Source organism: Mesoplodon densirostris, chromosome 2, assembly GCF_025265405.1.
Source record: "Mesoplodon densirostris isolate mMesDen1 chromosome 2, mMesDen1 primary haplotype, whole genome shotgun sequence".
In the NCBI taxonomy this organism is placed as follows: Eukaryota; Metazoa; Chordata; class Mammalia; order Artiodactyla; family Ziphiidae; genus Mesoplodon; species Mesoplodon densirostris.
In genome coordinates, this window is record NC_082662.1 from 183,160,185 (window position 1) to 183,187,412 (window position 27,228).

The following is a 27,228-nucleotide window of genomic DNA, read 5'->3' on the forward strand; positions in this document are numbered from 1 at the left end:
TCAGGGAAGGGAAGGGATGCAGAGACAAGGGAGGAGCAGCCAAGAAACAATAGTGCAGCCTTGGGGCAGGGTCCTGGTTCTGCCTCAAGGGATACACAGAACAGTATCTTTTGAGCTCTTTATAGAACTAAAACCCCCCAATAAGTAGACGATGAAGCAATTCTCATTCCAGAGAGAAGATCATGGTTTGATAGCCTGGAGAACCAGAGAAGCTTATCTGGAGACCACCTGAGGCCAGATTAAAGGAGTGCAGACCCTGCACACACCCTAATCTTATCAGCAACCCCACTCTTGACCCATTGCTATAAAACTCCTCATCAAATCCTCCTGGGCTGGGACACACAGTTTGCAAGGGCAGGAGCCCCCTGTGGCCCCCTTTGCCTGGCAAAGCAATAAAGCTATTCTTCTCTACTTCACCCAAAATTCTGTCTCCAAGATTCAGTTCAGCACTGGTGCACAGAGGCCAAGCTTTCAGCATCAGGTGTCGTCTCTCAATACTTCAAATAAGGCCAAAACTGCCTTGTGATATACATTTCCAGTATATCGGGTTGGCCAAAAAGTTCGTTCGGGTTTTTCCATAAGATGTTACTTTTTGGCCAACCCAATATTATGATTAGAGAAGTTACATACAACATTGTATATTTCATATCTGATAATGATTAAGTCTTAACTGCCTAATTTTAAAGAACACACTGAAACCAGTGCCAGTTTTCAGAATTAAAATCATGACTTCAGGTTATTCTAAATTAATGTACTTACATGGTCGTGGAAGGTACGTATAAAGTGGTAAGAAGTACTTTTCTGTGCTATATCTGTGTGAGTTTGTGTGTATGTGTGTTTACCAGTTTAGAAGCTTTTTTTTTTTAAAGCTTAATGTCTCTAATACCCAGTGTTTCTATCAGAAAGTCAATGGTAAATAAATATGTATGTCTTTTCTCAGTCACCAAAAAGGTATTTAAGGTATTTTCCATTCTCTTTCTTCCATTACTTTTATAATGTCCCAAACATTCAAATGTCAAAATGCAGCTGGGTAGATTGAAGGTATTTGTATAACATAAATTCTTAGCATGCTGGAGGTATGGACCACTGAGTATATAGTCAGTGTTCATTTTTTTCTGAGGAATGTGTTCCTTGTTTCAAAACTCCAATGAATATTTCATCTTTATACAGAAACCTTGCACAAATGATGCAATTATTTCCTGTAAAGTTCCTTTTACCTGATTACTGAGATTTTAGGTCCACATCACAGTACTGTCTGATTGTTTTCATACATAATGTTTTCTATCAGATATCCAGAGGGTTTTTTTTTTAGGATTTTAAGACAGAAAATTATGAAATGGAAACAAATGTTTATTGGACATTTGCTGTATGCTGGACACTATGCAAAGTGTGTTATATAGATCATGATAACAATCCTTTGTAGTTGTATTATTATACATCCTCTCTTTAGATGAGGAAAATGAAGCTTAAAATTGTCACTTATCCAAGGACACATTATTAAGAAATGGTCAAGATGAAATCAAACTTTGGAATCTTGACTCCAAAAGCTCTTTCTGTCATCCTTTCACAAGGAATCAGTATAAATTCTGAGCTGCTGGACATTTCCAGTTATAATTTCATAGTATTTTTACCACACTGTATACTGACATTCTTACTTTAGCAGATCGAAATACCCAGATAAGACCATTTTATCGTGTTCAATATGCAATGGACTGAGACTCCTTAAGACAGTTACCAGACCATTGATGAAATTAGTTAAAGCCTAAATTCAAAGCATTTGATTATTCTGACATAAGTGTTCTCTTATACTTAGAATAAATTTGAATAATGGATTGGTGAAATTGCCAGTGAAACAGTTGGGCACAACTGGTGATAAGTGATAAGAATCATAGCTACACAGAATTATCACATAAAAAGTCAAAATACAAAGACTTCCCTGGTGGTCCAGAGGTTGGGGTTTCAGATATACAGAAGGAAGAGGGTGACATGGTATTTTCTGGAACACAGACAATGAGCTAAGATCCTACTCTTCTCTCCATGAGACAGTGAGGCTGAAGCTTCCTCCAGGTAGGAAGGTTTGACCTACCCTGCCTCAGCTTGGACTAACACTGTATGCCAATCTTTTTAGGAAAAATAAAATTACCTGAAAGTGTATGCACTTTTAATGAAAGTGTATGCATTTTTCATTAAAAAATGAAAAAATAAAATACATAAACGGGTCACTTACTATTATTGGAGAGAGAGTTCGTAGGGAACACAAAAGTATTTCCACCAAGTTCTTATCACATTTAGGTATTCCTTAAGACTTGTTATTCCTTTGGAGAATAAGAACTATTTTAACCCCTTATTTTGACTTTAGGGCTTTTGGAAAATTTGTTATAAGATGTTTGAGAGACATCTTACCATGTGCGACTTATAAATACCTCTTCTGTGGTTTGGTTTGGTGCATTAGGTTCTAGGAAATGTTTGAGCCCTTTCGACCAGCTGATAAGAGGGCAATTAAAAATTCAAGTGATGGTTAGTAGGAGATGATATTACACTTAATAAAACTTGGGTTGAGTAAAATAATTGCTGGACCAAGGATGCTATTGGACTTCAGAGTTTAAATCAATAATATCTAACTATCTTGAAGTTGTGCTGTCACCTGTATAATAAATTATATAGCAAAAAGCTTATGAAATATTAAAGTATTATAAAAATTTACTCTACTTGTTGTTAATAAAGTCCATGATATTTGATTTAGATGATAAGTAATTGCTTTCACGGTATCTGAGTTAGGTGCTAAAAATATTTAGGAGATAATAGGGCTTCTGTCAAAGCTCATCAGATATTCTTTGAACCTATGAATTTCCAATTCATATCACCTCCCCCTGGGCTGATTAATTGAAAACCATTGAGCTGAAATATTGTTGCTTTTCCTCACTGCACCACTATTTTATACACATGATTTGATCTACATAAGAGAAAAAAATCCACCACAGATACTATTTCGAAAGTGGAGCATATAAATAAAATAAGCCCATATAGTGAAGACCTAATTAATCAACTAAATAATCCTAGGTATAGTAGTAAACATATGAAAGAGATTTTTTGTTTCTCTTTAAAATACTCTCAAGATTTATATTTATGCTCTGTCTGATCTAATGGCTTATAAAATACATAGGACTCCTGCAGATCAATGCAATTTACAGATCTGTCACACTATATGAAAGGAAAATCTCTTAAATTACTCAAGCACTCTTATAGGAAGCACTTTCAAATTTAAATAATAGATACCTATCAAAAGAAAGTTTTGTCAAATGCATTTTCTAAACATTTAATGACTATTTCTTATGAATTATAGCACAAGGTAGAAAGTTCATTCATTTAGTAAAAGCAATATTCACATAAAATTATTTCAGGTTTAATTAACGTGCATTTGATGCACTTTTAAGGTTTCTGGAGCTCTTTCATATAAAAGCCAATGAGGATTTCTAAGCCCCATTTTACAAATCATTAATATGAGTTTCTGAGAGTTATAATAACTTGCCCAAATTCATAGGATTATATATGAGCCAGATTAAACCCTGATATCCGGGTTCCTCATCCCATGTTTGATGATCCTTTTGTCATACCATATTAAATACCTCTATCATATTATAACTCTATCACATTAAATACAGTGTATGCTGGTCATCTTGAACATGGAAAATGCACTTGAACATGAAAATGCTGTACTTATGCCTCCCCCAAAAAGGAATTCAAAACTATACATGTGGAATTCACAAAATCAGTAGGAAAGCAATGTCTAGTAAGTGTGGCTGAGTAAAAACAATAGAAAAAATAGTAGTGTGGAAACTTCAGAAAATAAAGAAAAAGAACAAAAGAGAATAAAGTGAGAAATCTAAGGAAATCCAGTAGATTATAGTCATTTATTATTCTAGTTATTCACTTTGCCCAATATCTAAGAAGTCCAATACTTTATACTTGGTACAATTTCTCTAAATATACAAGTCCATAATTACTATCTTTGTATAACAATATTAAAAGTATAGACATAATACATTCTATTGCTAAGTTTTTTTAGAATAAATTGCCTTATGTTTAAAGATAAAAAGTTAGTCATCTGAATTTATTTCTTTTCACTCCCAAGAATCTGCCCATGTGTCATTAATGGAGAGAAAACAAGAAAAAAAAAAAAAAAAGGAGGAGGAGCAGGGAGTGGGGAAGGTTGGGGTAGGAGGGCAGAGGAGGAGAGAAGAAAGAAAGAGCAAAAAGAGAGGGAGAGAGGGAGGGTGGAAAGAATAATCAAATGTTAGAGAAGTCAGTAGTTTATTAACCTTTTCAACATTTATCTAAGGAAGATTTTAGAAGATTGGTGACTGATGAAAAAGAACAAATGAAACTCTATAGTACATATGAAGACACCACATTAGGGAGAACTTGAATCATCAGCAACGCTCCTGAAACTCAGGACTCACAAGCACCAGGCAGTGGGGACTAGAGGAAGATGCAGGTTTGTAAAAGGAGGTTTCTCCGAAAGAACAGAAATATTGAAGAGATCTGTAAATCAAACCCCTTCAAACCATCCACATCAGCCACATACTACCAACAAAACTATTAAAAAGAAAGAAAAGAGAAATTTGAAGGGACAACTAGGAAAACGATAATCCAAGACGTTTTTCATACTGCAATAGTCAATAGATTTTAAAAGTGATCACCAAGAACAGAGAGGGCAAAAACCTTGTAAAAAATATCTATACATTGGCAAATACTGTGAAATTTCATAACACCAATGATGTTAAGTATCTTAAAAATTTCAGATGCCTCTAAAAACTTTAGAGACTAAAATATGTTACCTACACAAGTCCAAGACTTCATGAGAGTTCTCATCAGCAAAGCCAGACAACCGAAAAATGCCTTTGCATTAAAGGAGAGTGACTTTTATCTAATAATTCAATACCAAATCAATGAATATATTAAAGACGTTTTTATATGAGAGAACTTACAGGACTGGAATAATGTCTAATAGGAACCTCCAGGAGAAAACAATGAAAAGAAAAATGCTTCCACAGAGTAGCTGTTTATACGGAAAATTTGAGCACACATTAAGTATGTACAAAATGGAGTAACATTACACAAACACACACACACACACCCCATTCTCCACATGAGGAAATGTAATCTTTAACATTACACCATTAACATAAAGGGATTGAAAATACTCGTTTTTAAAAAATATTTATTTTTATTTATTTATTTGGCTGTGCGGGGTCTTAGTTGTGGCACGTGGGATCTTCATTGCTGCGTGCAGGATCTTGGTTGTGGCATGCGAACTCTTCAGTTGTGGCATGCGGGATCTAGTTCCCTGACCAGGGATTGAACCTGGGTCCCCTGCATGGGAGCGTGGAGTCTTAGCCACTGGACCACCAGGAAAGTCCCCGGAAGCACTCATTATTCCATTCCACAATTTATATTTGAGCTATAGACCAGAAGTTCCTAACCTGTCTTCAAAGAAATTAAGTTAGACTGTCTGATATCAGGGCCCAGGCATGAACCTGTTTTTAAAAGTGCTCCAGATTTGTCGACAATGTAGTTAAGTTTAAGGAACACTCAAAATACATAGTAAAATACAGACAAAACAAATATATCAATCTTAGAATTTCAGAAGAGAATGTCAAATTAATCAATTTTTTAAATGAAAAAGAGAAAATGGAGATGACAGAGGCTGAGGGTTCAAAAGTGAGGGCGTGTGCCATGGGTAAGTGGAGAAGAAGGGTGGACCCACCATAGGGCTGCTCACTGCTGGGGTCCCTCCTGATTGGCCAAGAGTTCAGAGTCCATTCTAATGAGTTTCTGTCTGATGCAAGTTGTTAAATATTTTGAATACTAACCTTTGAGTATCAATATCCTCCCCTAACAAAATAAGGAATTAATATATTCAATTTAAGGTTGATGGAACAAAATGAAATTAACAGATCAAAGAACTAAAATCAGTAATAACTACAATGGAAATATATGGAAAGAGTAAGAAAGGAGAAGTTTAAGTAAGTGAATAGATATTGTCTAAAATAATTAAATAAACCCTTCTAGTAATATAAGTATCACTGATTTAGATTTTTAAATTAGCTAGGATTTAAACATGCTTGCCTTTAAAAAAGGAGTCTGGGGTTGCAACATGGGCTACTCCCTTTCATTGTAAGTCTGCACTCTTAGATTTTTAATTATGTGCACATATTAATTAGATGAAAAATAAATATAGTTTAAATAATAATTATATGTTGAACTCAATTTGCAGATTAAAAATATGAAATCATTTGGAATTTAATTACCTATTGTATAAGGAGTCTGAATGTGAATTTCATGCAGCAATGTTACAGCAGATGTGGGAAGACACAGATAGAAGCACTTCTGATCCACGTAGCATGTGCAAGAACTCCTCCTCCTCCTCTAGTGCACAGCCATTTTTTGTGAGTGATTTCTCTGCATGGCCATTACCAGCACATGATAAAATATGCTTCCTCTGCTGGGAGAATTCAACTCCAAGAATTACAAAAGGTTTATGGTTTCTTTGTGTTGTTGGTATCCTTCAGCATCCTGGTTCTTTCACGAAAGAGAAACATTTCATGAAAATCAAAAGATCTCTTCTACAGGGCTGTGTAAATGATCTCTCTCATTTTATTCTCAGTTGTGATTTCCATTAAACCAAAGATGGATATGATTGGATGGTTTCTTTTCTGCTGATGGTTGCTTTGGTGCAGACATTTCTAATTTCTTGGTTACTTGTAAAAATATTATGACTTCTAATATAGTAGAATTATTTTTACTGGTAACAAGACTGATATGCAGTAGAGATATATAATAGTAAGGACAGAGGCTTGGAAGACTGGCTTTTCAAAAATTAGCTAAATGACAAATATACCCAATTCTACTAAGAAATAATTTTCTGGCCAAATAATGTAAGTCCATGTAGGAAAAAAGGATAAAATAAGCTTGCTATCATCAGAACAGGAATTAAAGTCCCATCTAGGCCAATACTTGAAAGAACCGGGAAGGGATTCCCATTCTCATACTGTTTTCTCTTGCCAACCAAAACATACATTCAACTGATTTTCTTTGATTTCTGTGACAACTCAGTCTCAGTATTTCTTGCTCTCCCTAATTCTCCCTTTAATGATGGCAATACTGATGCCTATGTTCCAGATCTTCTTCTTTTTGTATCACTCTCTGGATTCTCCCTAATGATCTAATCCAGTATGCCTTTGCGTATTGCTGACTCTCAAAACCATTTTCCAGAATTCCCTTAAAACTTCTAGGCTCATATATCCTTTTGCTTGAATGTCTTAAAGGTATGTCAAATTTCTTATCTGAAAATTAACTCCGTTACATTCTGCAGTCAACAAAAAGCTGTTTTACTGATTTCACCTATTGAGTATTTCACATTCTATTTCCTTCTCTGCAACTACTCTTGCCACTACCTTGCTCCAGCCATTATTACCTTCCAGGTGAACCAAAGTAAGAGCTTTCTGCGTGGTCTTCCTGAAGCCATTCTTGTGGGGGACTTGCCCAATTATTCCCCCATTGCAGCCAAAATACAAAAATGATTTTATATATGTATGTTAAATTTTATATATTTATATATTATACATATAAAATCTTCTCCCCCAATATAATATCAGAATACACACACACACACACACACATTCTCTTTACAATGCAAGAATGCAATGGAAGAGAGTGGAGGATTTTATTTACCAAAGGGAATGACAAGAAGAGTAATTTTCAGACACTGGAGTAGAGGTAAAGTAGGAGAAGGAAAAATCAGTAAATAGAATCTTGAAATCATTTAGGCAGGAGTAAACAAAAGCTTCAGTCAAGATAAGAAGAGAGAAGTAGGAGACATTTTGATTCATAAATGACAAATTGATGATATAAAACATGGCTGCTCAAGGAAACATAGTTGCCTATAACCAAAATTTCTCACTGGAAAGATCATTTCTATGGCATGCCTAGGCTCAGCAACAGATTGAAAAAGCATGGAGGGGCATAATTATGTTGACTTTGACTGTGTTTATTTGAGCCGTCTTTGGTAAATATAAATATGAATAAATATAACGTGCAGTGTGAAATCTAAGTTTGAAAGTCAGAGGGAAATTACGTCTAAAATTATACATTTGACAGCTAGTATAATTTTGGCAATAGATAAAGTCATGGTAATTTCCTCCAGTAGAAGCATGTTACAAGGGAAAACTAAAATTACAACCTTGAGGAATACCAGCAAATAAAGAGTTGGTGGAAGAAAATACGTAAAAAGAGGAGTTTGAGAATTGAGAAAACAATGGGTAACAAGACAGCATTAGAAAAATGTCATCTTCCTCTATAAGTGTAATGAAAATGAAACATTTATTTTTCTTGTATTTTTTAAAGTTTGCCCCTTTTTGTTTTAGCATACTAAGGAAGAAAATTCAGCTTATTCGGGAGAGGATAAGAATTAAAGATGCAGGGTCTGCCCTCTGAGTTTAATGATGACAAAGAAAGAGAGCAACCGATTTAGTAAGTGGCTGCATGTAGATTTTTTTTTTTCCCTGAACATTGATTGCAGTTTCTCCTGATGAGAGCCCCACAGCTGGATACCTATTGGATACACTCCATTCTTGACGCTCACCCACAGTCAGACCTAGACTAAATCAGCTAGAGAATTTTTCTATTTTCATATCTTTCACAGAAAATCAGCAATCAGAGTTTGATACGAACATCATTTTTGAAAAATATAAGAAGTGCTACTTCTAATGTAAATAGCTTAAATTAAAAAATCCTGATTCTTGGAACATTAGACCCTACTTGCCCTGTGATCCACTTCACTGAATTAGAGCTTTAATTGTACACTCTGTTAACCAAATCAGTTTCAAATGGTGTTTGTTTTCCAACATTTCCATCAGCCATAGAAAAAAATTCTAGTAAGTACATTCTATGCCATGTTTTCTCACAAGAGTTTTAAATTTCTATAAGATACAAGAGGCTAACTTCAAATTTATATAAAGTTGCATTTAATATTCATAGCTTTATCTATTTTGAGAATACAATCCAAATAATACCTTTGACAATAGAACAAAATGAATACTCTATCAGACCCCTCTCCATTCCAACAAGTCAGTAAATTTAAGAAAAGCCAATATGTTAAAATTATTTCAGCAATGGACAAGAGACAAAAAGCAAATATTCTTTCACAATCTTTTCCTTAAAAACAAACAAAAACTATATTACTCTATGAAATAACACACAAAATTCAACAAATAACCTAACTTATTTGCCATATCATATTGTCTGGTGTCAAAACAATATATCAAATCCTATCCTATTACCTAACTCACTGGAAATAGTGATTGACTTTTCCAATTTCTCTGTGATTTTATAACCTATTGAGATACTTCAGAATCCTTGAGGCTACTCTTAGAATTTCTTTCACACAGGAATTCTTGAGAACCCATAATAAAAACAGAGAAAGTTCAAATAACCAAGAGCCAGAGAGTTACCCTCCTATTTTCCTCCTACTTCCCTTCTGTGTTAACACTGAGTTCAATCTCTTCCACATGCTTCATGCTTTAGTACTAACCCTTCTTCTCCTCTGGTATAGTGTCATTTAGTATGCGGGTGCCAAAAACATACTTTTTCATTTGTGGGGAGGACCTCTTAACCTTATATCTCAAAACAAAATGAAACTAGTTATAAATGTTCTCATCTGAGAATATGCTTTCACAAAACCCTGGGAAGGGAAAATGTTCTGAGAAAGAGGGAGTGGGAGAAACTATGCCCAATGCTGCTGAGACTTCAGTGACTGGAAAACGCAAATTTGACTGTTTGTGTCAGCAAAATTTAGGCCACTGTAGATGCTGGTTGAAAGAACAAACAAACAACAACATGGGAGTAGGAATGGCTTCAGCCTGATGAGGGAGTGGCTTGAGGGGATGGATAATAGGAAATGTAAAACGGGAATAAAGACACAGACCTACTTGAGAATGGACTTGAGGATATGGGGAGGGGGAAGGGTAAGCTGTGACAAAGCGAAAGAGAGGCATGGACATATATACACTACCAAACATAAGGTAGATAGATAGTGGGAAGCAGCCGCAGAGCACAGGGAGATCAGCTCGGTGCTTTGTGACCGCCTGGAGGGGTGGGATGGGGAGGGTGGGAGGGAGGGAGATGCATGAGGGAAGGGATGTGGGAACAGATGTATATGTATGACTGATTCACTTTGTTATAAAGCAGAAACTAATAAAAAAAATACAGCATAAAAGTTTAAAAAAAAAAGTGAAAATACCAAGTGTACAAAACATGTGTCTTAACAATGCTCTTGAAGTTTCTTTGAGAGTGTTTTGGAAGGTATTTGATCAAATTTATCCTAATGACTTTGAGAAAAGAAATTGTCATCCCACTGTTCCTCCCTTTTTTTCCCCCTCATCTTTTTCGAGCATAGTTTAAGAAATAACTTAAATAAGAGAATAAGAGCCTGCTGCTCCTGGGAATAACTGCTGTCATCTACATCCTCCTCAAGGGGAAAATGGATGTAGATGCTGAAAAAACATTCCTCCCTTCTCCCTATTTGGGGAAGAAACCATCCTCCTTGGCAATGATTAAGGAAAAGAAGAAATCAAGTCAGCAAGTTCTCATGACTTCTACAATCTCAGTTCTCCTTCCAAACGACCATCAACAGGATGAGCTCTGCTGTTTCTGTCCAGAAAGTCATTCATACAGACATGCTGAAATGAGACAGTGTGTCTTACTGTCGGAATTATTCACGCTGACTTGTGACTAAGGCAGTAGTAGAAAGACAAGTATATGCAAGCACAAGAATTCTTCACACTTTTAGGCTAGATGTGACATAAGTACACAAAATCAGATATGCTGCCTCTGTTCTCCCTATTTAATCCACCCAGGATCCCCTCTCATCGACTTCCTGACAAAGGTCTTACAGGGATGTTGCTGTTCTGGACCAGACAAGATCCGTTCTCAGTTACTGTTCTTCTTATTGTCATGTTGCTATGATACGGGCAGAGTCTAGGACAACTTCATTTGAATACTGTGTAGTCTTTCTTTCTTCTAAAAGAATGATATCATACTTGTTTTATATGATCAAAAGAGCTACATGTTCTCTTTTTTAATATAACAATGACTGTCGCTATTAAGCTGATCTATTTTTATTTATTCCCAGTCCTTTTACTTTTAGTTCTTAGCTTTCACAGAGCATTTTAAAACTAATGTTTGCTTATTTATAAAAATTTCTAAAATAATATTAGTCCTATTTAGTTTTACTCCTCATCTGCCAGTAATATTTTAAGGACACTCAATATCATCCCAAGCACATATTCCCTAAAGTAACTTGACAACCAGAGCAGCTTCTTCTACAGAGCTGTAACAGAAGTTCAGCTAGCTTTGTTTCCTCTCTTACCTAAAGTTTCTAATCAATGTCATCTATAATAGAGACTTATTAGTATTACTGTAGTTTGTAAAGAAGTCATTTGAATTCCTATGTTTTAGATTTTTTCTGTCTAAAGAATTTTTTCAAGTATCTTGATATTCTCTTGCATTTCCCCTACTTTAGTTCCCACTGTGAAACAACTTTGAGGTGACTCCATCTATGTTCTTCTGTGACCTATGCCTTTATTATCACATATATATGAGAGCACTGGTGGTACTCTTGGCATCGATTTTGGGGGTTCAAATTCTGACTAGTAATTCATATCAATAAATTAGGCAAATTACTTAATTTCTTTAGGGATCAGTTTCTGTATCTTTAAAACAGGGAGACTAGTATTATCTGCCTTATGAAGTTTCAAAATTACATTTGTTGGGCTTCCATGGTGGCGCAGTGGTTGAGAGTCCGCCTGCCGATGCAGGGGACACGGGTTCGTGCCCCGATCCCGGAAGGTCCCACATGCCGCGGAGCGGCTGGGCCCGCGAGCCATGGCCGCGGAGCCTGTGTGTCCGGAGCCTGTGCTCCGCAACGGGAGAGGCCACAGCAGTGAGAGGCCTACGTACAGCAAAAAAATAAAAAAAATAAAAAAATAAAAATTACATTTGTTAATTCACAAAACTTGCCTAACATCTGGCAAATAATCAATACAACTCGTAACATAGTGTTTGCTTTGTATGATTTATTATGTTTATGAATTTGTTTTTATCACTTCACTTTGTGTTGACAGAATCTGTCTGTGTCACTGGATTTTAATCTCCTGGAAGGTAGGGTCATGGTTGCATCTATCTTAGTACTATGAGTATAGAATAGGTACCTGTGTTTGATGTACATGCTGTTACTCCCTGTTGTAAAGCTCAGAGAAAACTCACCTAATATTTAATAAGTGACTGACTGCTCTATAAATGAAGTTTTTTTTCTAAGTAAGTCAAATCTTTGAAAGCTTTTCTTCTACCTTGGGTTGCTTTATATCCACTTAGAAACTGACAGCTTTGAAAAATTAGTGTAGCATTCATACACATACTAATTAAAAAAAAACAAAACTTAAATGCATGTGCAAAAAAGTTTATTGTGATAATACAGTATATAATTTCCTTAGGTTTCCACTTAGTTGAAATAAAGATTTTGAACAAAATTCTAAATAGTAACTTTATATCACTGCTAACCCTAACATTTGTCATATAAAATATCATAAGCATTTAATATGTATTCAAGGACAATGACTAGATGGCTATGATAAACAATTTTTATACGGTGGTTTATTCCCACCATTTTAAAGATGCGGCTTCTTAAGGCAAACAGTTTTCTATAATGGTGATAATTTATGTGATTAGATGTTTTCTTATACCAGGTCATGAAATTAATTTTCATCTTAATTAGTGCCCATAGCAATGATTCTATTAATAATCCATTTAGCTAATTGCATTTTGTTAAGTTAGTTGTGTTGCATTTTGGGCATTGCTAATATGCCAAGGCCAACATGTCTACTCAACAGTATCCAATAACCAATGTAAGGTAATAGTGAATAACATAGCTTATATTTGCAAATCCTAGATTATCTGCATACACAGATTTCCTTTGGTGGCATATATCCTTGTCCTTAAAAGTCTTAGAGTTAATTACCTCAGTTTCAAGTCTTTTCTTCCATGATTGAAGGGTTTATTAGGCCCTAACAGCCTGCCATAGCCTTACCAAATTCACAGAACACTAATTTGTTAAAGAGAAGGTCTATATATTCATTTACCATGGGAATTATAACTATCTAGATATCCTTCCTCTTGTTTTCCATCAATGTATTCCTTTCCCATTAGAAGAAACCTATTTACGAAGCCAAGTTAAGGTCATGAAATTTTTCTGAAGAACATAAAGTTAAAAAGAATGTGATAGAAGAAAGTTAAGCAAATTTCACAGAACCATAATTCTTCAAGGGGCATAAATAGGTTAGGTCCAAATTTCCACTTTAGAAAAAAAAATTCATCTTTTTTGTGGGGGTGGGGGGACTTTATTTTTTCCTTAATTCTTGTTTACCTGAAGAATATGTATTAATTATTAAATTTGTAGTTAATACAAAAAATTATTTAAAAAATTAAAAACATGATTTTTGGACATCTGATTTCAGCTTCAACAAGAAAAGTGCTTGGAAACCATCACTCCCACCTTTAAACAAGAAAAAGCAGAACAAACTGAATATCAAAATTTTTTCTTAAATCATCAGAGAACTAAAGTCGCAGTGCAAACTGTCACCCCAAAAGTACACACCAAACCAGGAAGAAAGTGCATCCAGAGAGTCACAGCTAAGATCTGCACATTCAGAACAGAAGCTGCTAGAACCATAAACTGGTAGAAACACATAAATGGTGCTTTTGATGAATTGTTGGAGGTTGAGGGTAGACTGGTATAAGAATGAGAAATTCCTAAAAGCTGTAGTATTGGGGAGCCCCACACTTGATTGCTTCACTTTCAGGAATGCAGTCAGGTACTTAGTATAATGTGAGAAAAATCCTCTTGCCAATGACAAGGGAAGGGTAAGAGGAGTCATTACGAAATTCTCCCAGAGACTTTCCATAAGCAAGGGCTACTCCCCTGTGGAAAAGACTTCTTTCTCTGGAGCAAAGCCTTATCTCAGCTGGTAGAAGAGCACTGCTCCCATTCCAGCTCCCTACAGCCCTCCTGTCTCAATTAAAGGGGAAAAATGAATAGGCATCAAGGCAAAAGATTGGAAATGATGCAGCCAGGGAATGGAGTAGGAAGTAGCGGGAGGGAAGATGGGTGTATCACTGGAGAAACACGTGTTAAAGTCCCAGCCCAGAGACATTGGTTGACTAAAAGATGAATGATAGTTGTAAGATTATAGAGTGTTCCCCCTTGTCTTCGATACCCTAACTCCAACTAAAAGGGCTCCTGTATTACAACTATGAATTACAACTGAAAGAGCTGTAACACACAGCATCCTTCTAAGGAAGAGTACTTAGGAAAGCACAAAGCAAATATGGAAGACAAAAATAAGTGCACTAGAGGAATCTCAAGCCTCTGGTACCTGTAGCTAAAAGAAAACATTAAACACAGCCCAACTCCTTGTCATATTAACATATATTTTCACACTAAAAGTCTATTTTACTGATTTTCCATTACCCAATCCATGTCCAGCTTTCGACAGAAAAATTACAAGGGATGCAAAAAGAAAAAAAAATCCTCTGAAGAAACAAAGTAACCATCAGAACCAGACTCATATATGAGACAGATGTTGGAATGCTAACAAAGAGAATTTAAATAGGCATAATTAATATGCTAAGAGCTCTAAGGGAAAAAGGAAAGATGCAAGAATACATAGGTAACATAAGCACAGAGATGAAAACTTGAGAATCAAAAAGAAAGAGTCTGTCATACAGAGTAAAGTAAGTCAAGAGAAAAACAAATACTGTATGCTAACACATATATATGGAATCTAAAAAAAAAGAAAATGGTTCTGAAGAACATAGGGGCAGGGCAGGAATAAAGACACAGACTTAGAGAATGCACTTGAGAACATGAGGAGGGGGAAGGGTAAGCTGGGACGAAGTGAGAGAGTGGCATGGACACATACACACTACCAAATATAAAATGTGGTATGCAGCCACATAGCACAGGGAGATCAGCTTGGTGCTTTGTGACCACCTAGAGTGGTGGGATAGGGAGGGTGGGAGGGAGATGCAAGAGGGAGGGGATATGGGGATATATGTATATGTATAGCTGACTCACTTCATTATACAGCAGAAACTAACACACCACTGTAAAGCAATTATACTCCAATAAAGATGTTTAAAAAAAGGAAATGTTATAAATCAAAACACCATAACATAAATGAAAAATAACTTCAGCAAGATCATCAGTAGACTTGACATGACCAAGGAATCATGAGCTTGAATACAAGTCAATAGGAACATCCACAATTGATGTTCTAAGAGGAAACTTAATGAAAACACACAGATGTGGAGAACAGAACACCAAATAATTGTAGGACAATTTCAAAAGGTGTTACAAAAGCATAATTGGAACACAGAAGGAACAGAAAGTGAGAACAAAATTGAAGAAGTAATGCCAGAACTTGTTACAATTAATGACACCCTACTGCACATCCAGAAAACTCAGACAACAACAAGCAGGACTTAAACAAACAAACAAACAACGAACAAATAACAAACCAACCCACCTGGGTATACTATATTAAAACTCCAGAAAATCAAAGGCAAAAAAAAAATCCTGAAAGAAAAATAATTCCCTACCTATAGAGGTTCAAGGATAAATATTATAGCAGACTTCTCATTGGAGAGCATGCAAGGAAAAAGAGGATGAAATAAACTATTTGAAGTGGACAACTGAGAGTCCACATGACTTTGGGTCAAATTCTCACTTCACATCACTGGGAATCATCCTTTAGTGTCCTTACACTGGTTCCCAAAGGCCCAGGGCACTGCCAAACTCTGTATATCTATGAAGGATTGATTTATCCTCCTGTCTATATCATTTGAGTGATAACCATGCAGTGATCAGTAGTGAAGTGTACAACTTTATCTTCAAGAATCTCTATGTTGCAGAGGTGGAGTCAAGATGGCGGTGTGAGAAGACACAGAGTTAGCGTCTCCACACAACTAGGGTGCCTGCTGGCAGCTGGAGACTCTGATGCCCAAGGAGATGGGAGAAACACCACAGTGAACCGGTAGGATGTAGGGGGACTGGGTGGGGGGAGAAGTGGAGGCCAGACAGGATTGGCACCCCTGAGGCTGGGGAGATCAGAAGAGGCAGGTGGGAAGGACTCTCTGGGAAGAGCAGGAGAAGGGTGGAGGGCGACTGCCCCACCCACTCAGGCCTGGGGAAACTGCTGAGCTCCCAGGCTGGTCCACTGCCCCCCAAAGCACCCTCCAGGCTGTGTGGGTCCTTGGGGGCATAGGAGGGAGGCCGGGGAGATCAAGAGAGGCAGGCGGGAGGGGCCGTCCCAGACCAGAGGAGCAGGAGAGGAGGGTGCTTGCCCCACGACTTGAGCCCAGGAAGCCTGCTGGGCTCCCAGGTGAGGTCCCCTGCCTTCTGTTCCTTGAGCCTAAGCCTCACTCCCACCCCCAGGGCCTTTTCCAACCCTGTGGGTCCTGAGCATTGGTCCCACCCACCACCCAAACCTTGCCCTTGCTTAGGCCCTGCCCTCCACAGCCAAGGCCTTCCCCCTCTCGCTTATTTTTTTTTTCCCTTTTCCCTCCTCCTCTGTTTTACTATTCTGATACTGATGTACCTTCCGGTTGTTGATTCATTTATATTTTTACTTTTATATTCTTTCAAACATATCTGTTAGTTTCCTAGTCTAATTTTATTTTTTACTTTATTATTGTGCTTTTTTTTTGCCATCCCAGGCAGCCTGTAGGATCTTGGTTAACAAGCCGGGGGTTGGGTTAAAGCTCCTGCAGTAGGAGCTCTGAGTCTGAACCTCTGGACTAACAGACCCCCAGGAAATATTCATCAGCATGAGGTCTCACGGAGTTCCTCATCTCAGCACCAAGACCCAGCTCTACCCAATAGCCTATAAACTCCAGTGTTGGAAGCCTCAGGCAAAACAACCAGTAAAAAAGGAACACAATCCCACTCATAAAAAAAAAAAAAAGAGAGAGATGGCAAAAAAATATGTCACAGATGAAGGAGCAAGGTAAAAACCTACAAGTCCAAATAAATGAAGAGGAAATAGGCAATCTACCAGAAAAAGAATTCAGAGTAATGATAGTAAAGATGATACAGAATCTCAGAAATAGAAAGGAGGCACGGACTGAGAAAATACAAGAAATGTTTAACAAAGAACTAGAAGAACTAAAGAACAAACAAACAGAGATGAACAACACAAAAACTGAAATGAAAAATACACTAGAAGGAACCAATAACAGAAAAACTGAAGCAAAATAAGTCAGCTGGAAGACAAAATGGTGAAAATAACTGACAAAAAGCAGAATAAAGATAAAAGAATAAAAAGAATTGAAGACAATCTCAGAGACCTCTGGGACAACACTAAACACACCACCATTCAAATTATAGAGGTCCCAGAAGAAGAAGAGAAAAAGAAAGTGTCTGAGAAAATACTTGAAGAGATTATAGTCAAAAACTTCTGTAACATGGGAAAGGAAATAGTCACCCAAGTCCAGGAAGCACACAGAGTCCCATACATGATAAACCCTATGAAAAACACACCAAGACATATATCAATCAAACTAACAAAAATTAAATTCAAAGAAAAAATATTAAAAGCAGCAAGGGAAAAACAAAGAATAACATACAAAGGAATCCCCATAAGGTTATCAGCTGATTTTTCAGCAGAAACTCTGCAGGCCAGAAGGGAGTGGCAGGATATACTTAAAGTGACAAAAGAGAAAAACCTACAACCAAGATTATTCTACCCAGCAAGTATCTCATTTAGATTGGATGGAAAAGTCAAAAGCTTTTCAGACAAGCAAAGGCTAAGAGAATTCAGCACCACCAAACCAGCTTTACAACAAATGCTAAAGGAACTTCTCTAAGCGTGAAACACGAGAAGAAAAACACCCACAAAAACAAACCCAAAACAATTAAGAAAATGGTAATAGGAACATACATATCAATAATAACCTTGAATGTAAATGGATTAAATGCCACAACCAAAAGACACAGACTGGCTGAATGGATACAAAAACAAGACCTATATATAGGCTGTCTAAAAGAGACCCACTTCAGACCTAGGGACACATACAGACTGAAAGTGTAGGGTAGAAAAAGATATTCCATGCAAATGGAAATCAAAAGAAAGCTGGAGTAGCAATATTCCTATCAGATAAAATAGACTTTAAAATAAAGACTGTTACAAGAGATAAGGAGGGACACTACATAATGATCAAAGGATCAATCCAAGAAGATATAAAAATTATAAATATTTATGCACCCAACATAGGAGCACCTCAATACATAAGGCAAATGCTAACAACCATGAAAGGAGAAATCGACAGTAACACAATATAGTAGGGGACTCTAACACCTCACTTACACCAATGGACAGATCTTCCAAACAGAAAATAAATAAGGAAACACAAGCTTTAAATGACACAGTAGACCAGATAGATCTAACTGATATTTATAGAACATTCCACACAAAAGTGGCAGAATACACTTTCTTCTCAAGTTCACATGGAACATTCTCCAGGATAGATCACATCTTGGGTCACAAATTAAGACTTGGAAAATTTAAGAAAATTTAAATCATATCAAGCATCATTTCTGACCACAATGCTATGAGACTGGAAATCAATTAAAGGAAAAAAACTGTAAAAAACACAAATACATAGAGGTGCACTAAAAACCGAGAGATCGCTGAAGAAATCAAAGAAGAAATAAAAAAATACATAGAAACAAATGACAACAAAAGCACAATGTCCCAAAACCTATGGAACACAGCAAAAGTAGTTCTAAGAAGGAAGTTTATAACAATACAATCTCACCTCTGGAAACAAGAAAAATCTCAAATAAACAATCTAACCCTATAATTAAAACAGCTAGAGAAAGAAGAACAAAGAGAATACAAAGTCAATAGAAGGAAAGAAATCATAAAGATCAGAGCAGAAATAAATGAAATAGAAATGAAGAAAACCATAGCAAAGATCAATAAAACTAAAAGCTGCTTTTTTCAGAAGATAAACAAAACTGATAAACTCTTAGCCAGACTCATCAAGAAAAAAAGGGAGAGGATGCAAATCAATAAAATTAGAAATAAAAAAGGAGAAATCACAACTGACACTGCAGAAATACAAAGGATTATATGAGACTACTACAAACAACTATATGCCAATAAAATGGGCAACCATGAAGAAATGGACAAATTCTTGGAAAGGTACAATTTTCCAAGACTGAACCAGGAAGAGTTAGAAAATATAAACAGACTGATCACAAGTAATAAAATTGAAACCATAATTAAAAATCCTCCAACAAACAAAAGTCTAGGACCAGATGACTTCACAGGTGAATTCTATCAACATTTAGAGAAGAGCTAACACCAACCTCTCTCAAACTCCTCCAAAAAATTGCAGAGGAAGAAACACTCCCAAATTCATTCTACAAAGTCACCATCACGCTGATACCAAAACCAGAAAAAGATACTACAAAAAAAGAAAATTACAGACAAATATCACTGATGAATATAGAAGCAAAAATCCTGAACAAAATACTAGCAAACAGAATCCAACAGCACATTAAAGGGATCATACACTATGATCAAGTGGGATTTATCCCAGGGATACAAGAATTCTTCAATATATGCAAAACAATCCATGTGATACACCATATTAACAAATTGAAGGAGAAAAACCATATAATCATCTCAATAGATGCAGAAAAAGCTTTTGACAAAATTCAACACCCATTTATGATTTATGATTTTCTCCAGAAAATGGGCATAGAGGGACACTACCGCAACATAATAAAGGCCATATATGACAAACCCACAGAAAGCATCATACTCAATGGTGAAAAACTGAAAGCATTTCCACTAAGATCAGGAACAAGACAAGGATGTCCACTCTCGCCACTATTATTCAACAGAGTTTTGGAAGTTTTAGCCACAGCAAGCAGAGAAGAAAAAGAAGTAAAAGCAATACAAATTGGAAAAGAAGTAAAACTGTCACTGTTTGACGATACATGATACTATACACAGACAATCCTAAAGATGCCACCAGAAAACTACTAGAACTAACCAGTAAATTTGGTAAGGTTGCAGGACACAAAATTAATGCACAGAAATCTCTGGCATTCCTATACACCAACAATGAAAAATCAGAAAGAGAAATTAAGGAAACACTCCCATTTACCACTGCAACAAAAAGAATAAAATACCTTGGAATAAACCTGCCTGAGGAGCAAAAGACTTGTATTCAGAAGACTATAAAACACTGATAAAAGAAATCAAAGATGACATAAACAGATGGAGAAATATACCATGTTCTTGAATTGGAAGAATCAATATTGTGCAAATGACTATACCCAAAGCAATCTACAGATTCAAAGCAATCCCTATCAAACTACCAATGGCATTCTTCATAGAATTAGAACAAAAAAAATCTTACAACTCGTATGGAAACACAAAAGACCCCGAATAGCCAAAGCAATCCTGAGAAAGAAAAACGGAGTTGGAAGAATCAGGCTCCCCGACATCAAACTATACCACAGCTACAGTAATCAAGACAGTATGGTACTGGCACAAAAACAGAAATATAGATCAATGGTACAGGATAGAATGCCCAGAGAGAAACCCACGCACATATGGGCACCTAATTTACAACAAAGGAGACAAGAACATACAATGGAGAAAAGACAGCCTCTTCAATAAGTGGTGCTGGGAAAACTGGACAGCTACATGTAAAAGAATTAAATTAGAACACTGCCTAACACCATACACAAAAATAAACTCCAAATGGATTAAAGACTTAAATGTAAGACCAGACACTATAAAACTCTTAGAGGAAAACATAGGAGAGATACTCTTTGACATAACCACAGCAAGATCTTTTATGACCCACCTCCAAGAGTAACGGAAACAAAAACAAAAACAAATGGGACTTAATTAAACTTAAAAGCTTTTGCACAGCAAAGGAAACCATAAACAAGGCAAAAAGACAACCCTCAGAATGGGAGAAAATATTTGCAAATGAAACAACAAAGGATTAATCTCCAAAATATACAAACAACTCATGGAGCCAATATCAAAAAAAGCAAACAATCCAGTTAAAAAATGGGCGGAAGACCTAGACATTTCACCAAGGAAGACATACAGATGGCCAAGAGACACATGAAAAAGATGCTCAACATCACTAATTATTAGAGAAATGCAAATCAAAATTACAATGAGGTATCACATCACACAGGTTAGTATAGCCATTATCAAAAAATCCACAAACAATAAATGCTAGAGAGGGTGTGGAGAAAAGGAAACCCTCTTGCACTGTTAGTGGGAATGTAAATTGATACAGCCACTATGGAGAACAGTATGGAGGTTCCTTCAAAAACTAAAAATAGAACTACCGTATGACCCAGCAATCCCACTACAGCATATACCCTGGGAAAACCATAATTCAAAAAGAGACATGTACCACAATGTTCATTGAAGCACTATTTACAATAGCCAGGTCATGGAAGCAACCTAAATGTCCATCGACAGATGAATGGATAAAGAAGATGTGGCACATATATACAATGGAATATTACTCAGCCATAAAAAGAAACGCAACTGTGTTATTTGTAGTGAGGTGGATGGACCTAGAGTCTGTCATAGAGTGAAGTAAGTCAGAAAAAGAAAAACAAATACCGTGTGCTAACACATTCATATGGAATGTAAAAAAAAAAATGTACTGATGAACCTAGTTGCAGGGCAGGAATAAAGAGGTAGACATAGAGAATGGACTTGAGGACATAGGGTGGGAGGGGGAAGCTGGGGTGAAGTGAGAGTAGCACTGACATATACACACTATGGTATGTAAAATAGTTGGCTGGTGGGAAGCAGCCCCATAGCACAGGGAGACTGGCTCAGTGCTTTTGGATGACCTAGAGGGGTGGGATAGGGAGGGTGGGAGGGAGGCTCAAGAGGGAGGGGGTATGGGGACATGTGTACTCATATGGCTGATTCACTTTGTTGTGCAACAGAAACTAACACAGTATTGTGAAGCAATTATACTCCAATAAAGATCTATTAAAATTAAAAAAAAAAAAACAGAATTAAAAAAGAAAAAGAATCTCTATGTTGCAATTTCTCAGTCCCTAAATGTCCCATGCCGGGAAATGAAGTGACTGTGACCCTAATATTTTTTACAATGTACATCAGACTCAGAAGTATCTCTGCCTGGAGCTTCTGACCTTCAGCTCATTTTACCTTCTCAGCCATATCCTAAATGAACCTAGGATGTTGCAGCCAAGACACAGTAGCAGAAGACACAGGACTCCTGGCCTGGGTCAGAGACAAAGGGGTTTATTACTCACAGGGTAACAGGCAGCATGAGCTTCATATTCACCCTGATTCCCCTTGTGCCCTAAGTCTCCTGAAGGCAACACAGAGAAGTCAGGGTAAATGCTAAACCCACAGTGGTCTGTGCCACAGCTGATATGCCCAAGCTTAGGAAACCCCCATCTTTTTAATGGGTGTCAAGCTAACCTGTCCTAATTCTGCCCCAGATGGTGACATTATCTTTATTGTACTGGACAGTAAGCAAACCTGCCCTGTGCTATATAAAAATCCTTAAAAAATGTAGTCTGGGACAAAGGCCCTTAGGGCTTCTGCCTATAAAACATACAGGAATTCAAGAGACCCATGGAGTATATCTCCCAGAAACACACCATTATGCCAAAGGGCTTGTGTTTAATCGGAGAGGAACTGTTTATCTCACCCGGTGTACAATGGACTCAGTCAGGCTGCTCTTCTAATAAGAATGTACTGTTTACGTCAGATCCCTTAACTGAGCAATTGCTGAAAGAACTAAGCCAGAGTTTATGACATTCCATAAACACCTCCTCGTACGATGGCAGGGCTAGTGTCAGCCTTTCTCAGATTACCCCGATACGTCTGAAAACAGGCTGTACTACTGCAGAATTTGGGGGAGGCATTCATAACAAATATTTAGGATGTCCCACTGTCAGGGTTCCTTAAGCTTTCCTATAGTGGTAGGATGTGGTGCGTCTTACAAGATTATGAGCAAGAAGACCCATATTGTGTTGGACGTATCCTCATATTGTATGTTTGACGAGCAACCACCATCGCTCGCTCATATTAGAAATCAAGCCCCCCCTCTCAGATGATCTATTATCGTAAAAGATGTAGCTTCTCAGTTTTGCCATCCAGTCTCTCATTGCCATCCCATCAAAAGTGAAATACATAGAAACCCCACAGGAAAGTTTCTATCAGCCTATATGGGAGTTTTATTCCGAAAATCCTAATTAAATGAGCACTTCGGTATTTCAACCAACTGCTCCCTATTTTTCTGAGAGAGCTTTCCCAACATATCATTGCCACTCTATCTATGAATACTAGGAGGGCTTCCCTGGTGGCGCAGTGGTTGAGAGACTGCCTGCCGATGCAGGGGACACGGGTTCGTGCCCCGGTCCGGGAAGATCCCACATGCCGTGGAGCGGCTGGGCCCGTGAGCAATGGACGCTGAGCCCGCGCGTCCGGAGCCTGTGCTCCGCAATGGGGGAGGCCACAACGGTGAAAGGCCCGCGTACGGCACAAAAAAAAAAAAAAAATACTCGGAAACTTTTCTTTTTTTAAAAGCCAGGGGTATCACTGCTCAATAACAGCAATTTGCTCAAGTGATCCTAAGATGTGAGGTTGGTCTGTCAGTGAGGGTCACAAACTAGGATTGAATGTTCATGGCCCACTCACTTTAAAATAATTGGGGGGACAGAAAATGAGACAAAAAACAGAGGAGAAAAGACGAGAAATAATAATAAAAGTTCTTCCATAAATCCAACTAGTGTCTGCTTCCACATATTACATTTAAGTTGATCTGTATATACTGCATATTTTTGTGTATCTCCTGTGGCTTTCTAAATTATTATAAATCTGAAGTTTCATCTCAGTAAGAATATGTTAAGTCACGCTAACTGATGCTGCAATTTCAGATCTGGGCCTCCACAGGCCTTGATTGCTGATCACTCCTTGAAGAACAAGCACGTTGCTTTAATGGAACATTTAGGGAAGTACGATACCAAGGATGGTTCAAGTGGAATGGTGTGAACCAGAAAGGAGACAGGTTGAAATGAAATAGGTAGATTCCAAGCATCAGTTAGATGTTGCTTCAATTCCTGAGCAGAATTAGACTACTCAGGTAGGATCTATTTGAGTGGAATACATTCCAGGCATTTACAATATCTCACTGTAGATTACTAGGCTAAATTTAGAGTAATATGTTAGAAATACAAAGACTGTTAGAATGCATAAATAGAGAAAAATGAGGCTAACTGTATACCTCAAGATTATGAAAAAGGGCAAAGATTGGAGCAACCCAAGGTTAAAGGTTAAATCTTGAGGGAATACTGCAGATGCAAGGTTAAGAAGCATGAGGTCAATAAAAGGTTTGAGGCATCTGGAAAACGAAAACAAGCATATAAGACTGGATGAAGACTGGAAAACATCTCAAAAGTAAATTACAGGATTTTTAGGGCAGTGAAAATATTTTTCATGATACTATAATGGTAAGCACCTGTCATTATACATTTGTCCAAACCCACAGAATATCACAACACCAAGAATGAACCCTAATGTAAACTATAGACTTTGGGTGACTCTGATGTATCAGTGCAGGTTCATCAGCTGTAACAAATGTACCATCTGGGGGGGGTGCTGATAATGGGGGAGGCTGTGTGTGTGTGGGCACAGGGGGCATATGGGAAATCTCTGTACCTTCCCCTCAATTTTCTTGTGACCCTAAAACTGCTCTGAAAAAATAAAATTGTTTTTTTACAGTAAATGACTAGGGTTTTAGAAATTATAAAGCCATGAATTTTTCTAGAAAGATAACCTGCTCTAAATGCAAATCACTCCATCTTCTTGGACCTGGAAACTGACAGAGCATCATCACTTTCATATTCTAGTGGTCAAGCAGTCACAGATCCCAGCTTCAGGGGACAGACCTATATCTTGCCTCCCAATGGCAGGGGGTGATAAAGAATTTGTGGCCCAGTAAAATTGCCACAGAAATGATAATATTTCTGTTTTCTGTTGGATCATCTTCTACATCCTAGTTTAGAAATCAGACAAAGAGTAGATAACTAATAAGGACCTACTGTATAGCACAGGGAACTCAATACTCTGTAATGGCCTATATGGGAAAAGAATCTAAAAAGGAGTGGATATACGTATAACTGATTCACTTTGCTGTACACCTGAAACTAACACAACATTGTAAATCAACTATACTCCAATAAAAATGTTTAAAAAAGAAATCATATAAAGAGGATATATAAAGGAGATTCAGTTAGAATGCAGGAAACCAGTTACAAATGTATTGTTATAGTCCATGCAGAGTAGTGATCATGAAAATGGAGACGGAGAGAAATTGGTGACAACGTGGATATTCAGGAGAAACGTCCACAGAAGCTGTTGATGTATTTTACATTGCGGTGGCGGGGGGGGGGGGGGGGGCGGTAACTGAGAGATCAAAATCTGGATAGAGTGGGTAAATATGGTGTCTCTCATTAATCTAGATGCACTATACAGGATGAGGCACCACTTGGGGAGAATGAAAAGCTAGAGGATGAGTCAGTAATGAATATGTTTGGTTTGAAGTAGCTTTGATGAATCTAGATGAAGAGATTAATGGGAAATTGGAAAAAACAGATGTAGAACTCAATAATTCAGTATTTACATTTAGTGTTTAGGTTGTAGATAAACTCATGTGAGTAAGATTTCTTATGATGAGGATATAGTATGTGGAAAAAATAAGACTGAGACTAGGAAACTGAAAGCACTACTATTTAAATGTATGACAAGAAAAAAAGAATCCACTGATGGAGACAGAAGAAATGAAGCAAAACAGGAAAGGGATGTCCTAACAGCCAGATTTAGAAGGAGAGACAACTGGCTATTTGTAACGAATTTATTAATTTGGCAAGTATAAGGAATTTGGCTAGCACCCTTAAGATTGTCATACCTGGTGCCTTAAGTTGTAAATGGAGGGAGTAAATATCAACAAGTAGTGTAAGAAATGGATATTACTGTTCTCTCCTTGTTCTGTAAGATTCACCTTTTTAAAAAACAAAATATATATTTATTTATTTATTTTTGGCCTTGTTGGGTCTTCGTTGCTGCGCACGGGCTTTCTCTAGTTGTGGCAAGCGGGGGCTACTCTTCGTTGTGGTGAGTGGGCTTCTCATTGTGGTGGCTTCTCTTGTTGCAGAGCACGGGCTCTAGGCACGCAGGCTTCAGTAGTTGTGGCACGTGGGCTCAGTAGTTGTGGTGCACGGGCTTAGCTGCTCCACAGCATGTGGGCGCTTCCTGGACCAGGGCTCAAACCCATGTCCCCTGCATTGGCAGGAGGATTCTTAATCACTGCGCCACCAGGGGAGCCCAAGATTCACCTTTTCTGCCACTACTTAAACTGGATTAAGAGAACATTTCCTTCCCCTAAGCAATATGCTCCAAGCCTGCAAATAAGATACTTTTCTTAATGTATTCCAGTATAGTTGAGATTTTCTAAGCATTACTAAATTTTGGAGATTAAGAGAAGGTAAATAGGCCCAGCCAACAATAAGCAACTACTTAGTCTGACTTTCACTTTGTGGCACACAACATGGAGACTTCCCTGCCTAAATCTCTATCTGCTTCTGTTTGGCAGAAAACATATCTATTTCCAATAATAAAAACAATCTTGGGACTTCCCTGGCAGTCCAGTGATTAGGACTCCATGCTTCCACTGTGGGGGACCTGGGTTCAATCCCTGGTCAGGGAACTAAGAGCCTTGCAAGACACATGACTTCAAATGTTTTCTACTGCTGTCTAAGGCTCATCTTCCAGACAAGATTTCCTAAATGAGGATCCCCTAGTGATTGACAGGGATGATCTTTACCTCAGAGTAACTCCAGGAATAAACCTACTCAAAACAGCATTGTCTTCATCTACAGCCAAAGCACTCAGCTTCAACAGAATCTCTTATAATAACAAGCATTCTATAAAACTCTCTGTACATTTATAAAATCAAAGATGATATGACTTACACAAATACCTTTAAAGCTAGTATAATTACACAACTATTATATATGAA